We start from the raw sequence: 6,389 nt of genomic DNA on the forward strand, positions 1-6,389 counted from the left end.
AGTGAATTACTAATAGATGCAACAATGTGAATCTTAAAGGCATTATGCTCAGTGAAAGAAGTCAGATTCAAAGAGACACATACTGTTTGATTTCTCTCATATGATATTCTGGCAAAAAATGTAAAGATTACAAGTAGATCAGTGATTGTCAGGGTTGGGGTGGAGAATTGAGTAGAAAAGGACATGGAAGATCTTAAAGGGGTGATGGAAGTTCTATATATTATGTTGTTTGGTTTTATGACAATGCATTTGTCAAAATCTGAAGAACTGTATACTAAAAAGGGTAAATTTTACTGTTTTAAAGCGTATATTAATTTAAAATGGTGGTGAATAGGTACTGCTTGTTTTTGTAATGTAGAGAAATTCAGCCTCTAAGTAAAAATTTTATGAGATTAAAAATAGGCAAATTGAAGTTACTTCCATAAACCTTTCAAATGTAGAAAACCTCTAGTTTTCATTTTGAAGTTTTATAATCTGTTTTGTGTTACTTTCTGTATTGTTACACAATCTTTTCCTTTAAAAGATAACAAGTCTTTACCCATAGTATTTACAATGTCATCATATGTGGTGTTATAGTAGTAGAAAGTGGTAATTGTCATAGGCTCAACATTTATTTAATTTTACATAATAACTGAACAATGAGTACTTGAAGACCTATCCTGCATTATGAGTTACTCGATTATTCAAAATTTAATATCTCAATTTTCATTCACCAGCATCCCGCTCTCCTGTTCAGAAGTAAAATAAAGAACACTGAACTCTTATCAATTTCTACCTGGGCTCCAGTGTCCAATTTGTTCTTAACTTAGTGGTAGGCCTTAGATCCGTCAGTTTCTTTGTATTTCAATCTATAAGATAAAGACATGTAAAACTGTTCTTCATAGAATTCTTGAAGCTCATTAAAATTTACAAAATATGTTTATGGTAGAAAAGCAAGTAGGTAGAAATCCAGATTCCTAGCCCTTGCTTCAGGTAAGGTAGTTCTACATTAATCTCGATTGCATATTATTTTAAGGAAGAATGGGGCTACTGGTAAAGTAGTTTTGAAAAACAGCTGTCTAGATATTCCTTTTCACTTCTATAATTCCTGTTCAAATATTTAATTATCAAATTAGTGTGCAGCTCCATTCAGATACATATTTTAGACACAAAATAGAAACAATGTAAAATGTCCCTGTAGCCCTCCCTCCCAAATAAAACAATAAAAAATGATTGTGTTGGAAATATGCAAGCCATAATCTTAAACCCTCTCTTCTCAGATGATGTACTAAGATTGTTGGCATGTATACAAATATCACTGGCCTCTTCAAAACGAATAGAGATGACTTAGAATCTCAATAGTCTCTTCACATAGTCTGGGCAGGTAATCAGGAAAACCACATCCTTGACAGAAACACAAATTAAGTAAGTCATTTTGCACTGATTTGTATTCCAGTAAGGGTGAACTTACAAAGTACATCTTGGTTTAGAATACTTATAAAAATTCCAATGTTTAATATTTTTTGGACTGGAACAAAGAAGTTACTGAAAGACCAGCATAACACAGAAAGAGTCATGGCAAATATATGTGTAGAATGGAGTAATTTCAACCACATCCTGTGGTCAATATTCAGATGGTGCACACAATCTGCAAAAGTTTCTCACTTGTCATGTAACCTCAAAGTAAAATTTATTTGCCAAAACTAAAGAAAAGTAAAGTGGTGGAAAAGAAAAGCTATTAAATTTGACTCAATTTTTGGCTGACCTAACAAATAACAATATGTCTTCGGCAAGTAATTTTCTGTTTCTGGGCCTTGGTTTCCTTATCTCTACAATAAAAGGGTGTAAATATTTAATCTCTAAATTTCTTATCCATATCTAATAACATTCTACAGTCTAAGGAAAAGGACTTAAGTGTTTGCTACTAATTCTTTTCATCTAGCTATCTTCAAATACAATATTTGTTAAGAAACAAAGCCTGACTGTGAAAGAATCTTCATGTTAAAATGCCAATTGCTCCCAGCTGTTGCCTGAGGGAAAACACCTCACTGTGAGCACAACCTCAGATCAAATTCTATGCTGTCATTACAACTCAGAATCAATCATATAGAAATATTTGATGAGTAGCCAACCCTGATTCCTGCCATTTTTCTTCCCATGTTTGCTCAATATTTCCAAAATCTTCTATAGAGAGGAAAAATGTATGCTTAATAGTTTAGAAAGATCTGTATGTAATATAAATCTTCAGAGATTTTGTTCAAGATCTCACTAAGCCCAGCCCACCTCAGTATGATTTGAAGATCAGAGAAACTTTCAGTAATATTAAAGATTCCAATCATTCTGGTCAATTCTTTACAAATGATATTTTAAACTACTTTTAATTTGCCTAAATTTTCTATAAAATTGAAAAATTAAAAAAAAATAATAACCTTTACTTAGATAATATTATTCTGCTCTATGGAGCAGCAACATTTTTTTTTCTTCCAAAACAAACAAAAAATCAAAACTTACTTGTGAGGAGGGGGTATTCATGAATTATTGATGTGTTGAAAACAATAAGGGTGTTCAGAAATACTGTTAGATTGAGTTATAGCTCAATGATAAGGAGAACAAAGGCCAGTAATCTGAATCTCTTTATCAGGTTACCAGACAATTGAATGCTCAGGAAAGACAAGGAGACTATGCTTACCTTAGTGAAACTTCTTTCCACACTGAGGAAACATGTCATCTAATCATGTGCTGCCAACAGTAGGAAAAATCAGTATAGTGTCAGATTTTGGGAGATGGTGCTCACCTATATAGTTTTTTCTAATGGAGTGATTTGGCAAACATATTAGTTTTTAAACCAACTCCTTTGATTTGAGGGTACGGGGAATATATATTTACTTCTGATAAATGTAAGATTGTCTATTATGGAAAATTTATAAATCAGCTCATTGTTAGAATCTCTACTAGGGTACAAATATGCTTTATCACAGAATTACTAATACATTTAAGGTTGTAAAAAGCTACTCATAAAACTCAAATCATGCTTTGAGTTATAAGCTTTTGAGCTTCTGTTTGTTTTCAATGAGGGGCTTCAAGTTGCTACTGTTTGATCCCATACAGTAGGTGTCAAGTTCCATTCTCAGGATTAATGAGCAGGATGATGGAGGGTAGAGATTAATGCTCATCTATGAGAATAGGCCAAATGGGAATACATGTATGCCTAACACCTATGGTGGTCAGGCCCCTGTATTTTGAGGTCTCAATTTTAACTGAATTTTTTTTTCAAAATTTATAAAACTTTTATTTCTTTTTAAAATTAAACTTATTGAGGTGACATTGGTTAATAAAATTATATAGATTTCAATTGTACAGTTCAAAATACATTATATGTATATTGCATTGTGTGTTCACCACCCAAAGTTAAGTTTCTTTCTGTCACCTGTGACTGGATTCATTTAAGGTACATGTGACTTTATATCTCTTATGGTCCCAAGAACTTGCCATTTTTGAGTTTTATGTATTGGGGAGACATTGGTGTACCAGCTCAAAGAGAAATTTGTCTAAACTAACTTCAGTCTTTCCTGCTTTCTCCCAGAAAGGAGTAGGAAGAGTGATCCAGAGAAATTTGAACACAGCTGACTTGGAATAAGCAGATCAAAAGGAGACAGGGTTTGGAAATAGATCTATCCATTGAAATGTGCAGGATACTGGACAGTAGGGTCTGAGGGGATAGAATAGACACAGAGTATGGGAGGAAGTCTATTTCCACAAGCAGAACTCATTTAAATGGTTTAAATGTAGATGGTATACCAGGCAAGTAGTGAGCATTGGAAGAGGGAAACTAACATACGATAATGTGGTATTTTGTGTAGGGCAGGGCCATATACAGTTAATGGAAATCCAGGGATAGATGATACTTATAAGTTACAGGAGGCAAGCCAGCATACAGACAGACATGAGGGAAATCCCTTTTGGGACTGTAGCATCTCAGCCACTATTCTAGGCTTAAAATAAGACTCAGGTACCAGAGAAGTAAACTAGAAGAGCAAAACATGAGTACAGCCTTAGGGCAGAGTTCAGCAAACATTTTCTATAAAGGGTCAGACAGTAAATAATTTAGGCTTTCCAGGTGATACATTTTCTGTTGCAACAACTCAGTTTGGCTTTTGAGCCACAAAAACAGTTATAGACAATACATAAATGAATGAGCATAGCTGTGTTTCAAAAAAAATAATTCACAAAAGTAGGCTGACCTGATAATCAAAACTGGAGAATGATGGGTATAGCTGAGTCTGAGGAAAAAGGCCCAATTATCATAAATGTGGCATAAGATAAAGGCTGACACAGCAACAAGGGCAACATGATAGTCCCATAATGTTGGCTTGTAGCTCTGTCCTGTGGTCAAATGGGTTCCAGTCTAGGGTAACACTGAGCCTGTAGTCTTGAAAAATCAGGAGTCTCAGCTGTTAGGAGGGAGGAAGCAAACACTTTGAACCAGACAAAGGCCCGCTAGAAAGAGCCTGTAATAGCTCTCTGAATTCTTCAATTTGATTTTTGTCCAAATTTTGCTTAGTGCCAATATATAAGTTTGTCCCATAGGAAAGTACAGTGTAACTACTGGAAAGGCTAAAAAGACTAATATCATAGAGATACTGATTCCAAATCTGTGATAGATTATTTTTTATCACTGTGCTGCACTGTAAAATGAGGATTATATGAATCTTTGAGCCCATTTTTTTTCCTTTTTTAAAATTTTATATTAGTTTCAGGTATGCAGTACAACAGTTAGACATTTATATGATTTGTGAAGTGATTCCTCCCAATTACTCTAGCACCCATCTGGCTCTACACATAGCCATTACAATACTATTGGTTATATTCCTTATGCTGTACTCTACATCCCCGAGAATGTTTTGTAACTACTAATCTGTACTTCTTTATCCCTTCACCATTTTCATCCAACTCCCCAAACCCCTTCCCTCTGGCAATCGCCAGTTTGTTCTCTGTATCTGAGTCTGTTTTCATTTAGTTTGTTCCTTTTGTTCTTTGATTTCACATATAAGTGAAATCATATGGTATTTATCTTCCTTTGTCTGACTTATTTCACTTAGCGTAATATCCTCTAGGTTTATCCATGTCGCTGAAAATGGTAAGGTTTTATTTTTTTTTTATGGCTAAATTATATTCCATTCTTTATATGTGCAACATCTTCTTTATTCAATCATATTGATGGGCATTTAAGTTGCTTACATATTTTGGCTAATGTAAATAGAGCTGCAGTGAACATAGAGTTGCATATATCTTTTCAAATTAGTGTTTTGGTTTTCTGTGGATAAATATCCAGAAGTGGCTATTGCTGAGTTAAAAGGTAGTTCCATTTTAATTTTTTGAGGAACCTCCAAAATGTTTTCCATAGTGGTTGTACCAATTTGCAATCCCACCAAGAGTATATGAGAGTTCTCTGTCTTCTACAACTCAGCCAACACTTGTTGTTTTTTGATTTATTGATAGCTATTCTGTAAGGTGTGAAGTAATATCTCATTATGGTTTTAATTTGCATTTCTATGATGATTAGTGATCTTGAGCATCTTTTCATGTGTCTATCGGTCATCTATATTTCCTCTTTGGAGAAATACCTATTCAGGTCTTCTGCCCATTTTTTTAATTGGATTGTTTGTGTTTTTTAGTGTTGAGTTGTATGAATTCTTTATAAATTTTGGATATTAGCTCCTTGTCAGATGTATCATTAGCAAATATCTTCTCCCATTCAGTAGGTTTTCTTTTCGTTTTGTTGATGGTCTCCTTTGCTGTGCAAAAAAATTTTTAGTTTGATATAGTCCCATTTGTTCATTTTTCTTTTTTGTTTCCCTTGCCCAAGGAAATACATCAAAAAAAATTACTAATAGCAATATCGAAAGAGTTTACTGTCTATGTTTTCTTCTAGAAGTTCTATGGTTTTGGTTTTACATTTAAGTCTTTGTATTTTATTGATTGATTGATTGATTGATTGATTGATTTAGGCAACCCTTGGTTGACCTCACAGATTGCAAGGGCCGTGTCAGCTTAAAATCTCTTAATTTTTATTTTCATTTTTTATGACTAAAGCACCTCGTCTTCCTAGGTGGTCTCTCATCCAAGTACTAACCAGGCCCGACCCTGCTTAGCTTCCGAGATCAGATGGGATTGGACTTGTTCAGGATAGCATGGCTGTAGACTGCATTGAAGTTTTTAATCCATTTTGAATTTACTCTTGTATATGGTACAAGAAGGTGGTCCAGTTTCATTTTGTTATATCTGTCCAGTTTTCCTAACGTCATTTGTTGAAGAGACTGTCTTTACCTCATCGTATACTTTTATCTCCTTTGTCATAGCTTGGATGACTATATAGGCATGGACTTATTTCTTGGCTCTCCATTCTATTC

The 6,389-nt window shown here is 34.1% G+C and overlaps 1 pseudogene; it reads right to left on the bottom strand.

Annotated features, from left to right (window-relative positions):
• Window positions 1-6,063: 6,063 nt before the first annotated feature.
• LOC111730791 lies at window positions 6,064-6,182 on the bottom strand (annotated as a pseudogene).
• Window positions 6,183-6,389: the final 207 nt, after the last annotated feature.

The sequence above is a fragment of the Pteropus vampyrus genome, unplaced genomic scaffold (genome assembly GCF_000151845.1).
Source record: "Pteropus vampyrus isolate Shadow unplaced genomic scaffold, Pvam_2.0 Scaffold335, whole genome shotgun sequence".
Taxonomy (NCBI): Eukaryota; Metazoa; Chordata; class Mammalia; order Chiroptera; family Pteropodidae; genus Pteropus; species Pteropus vampyrus.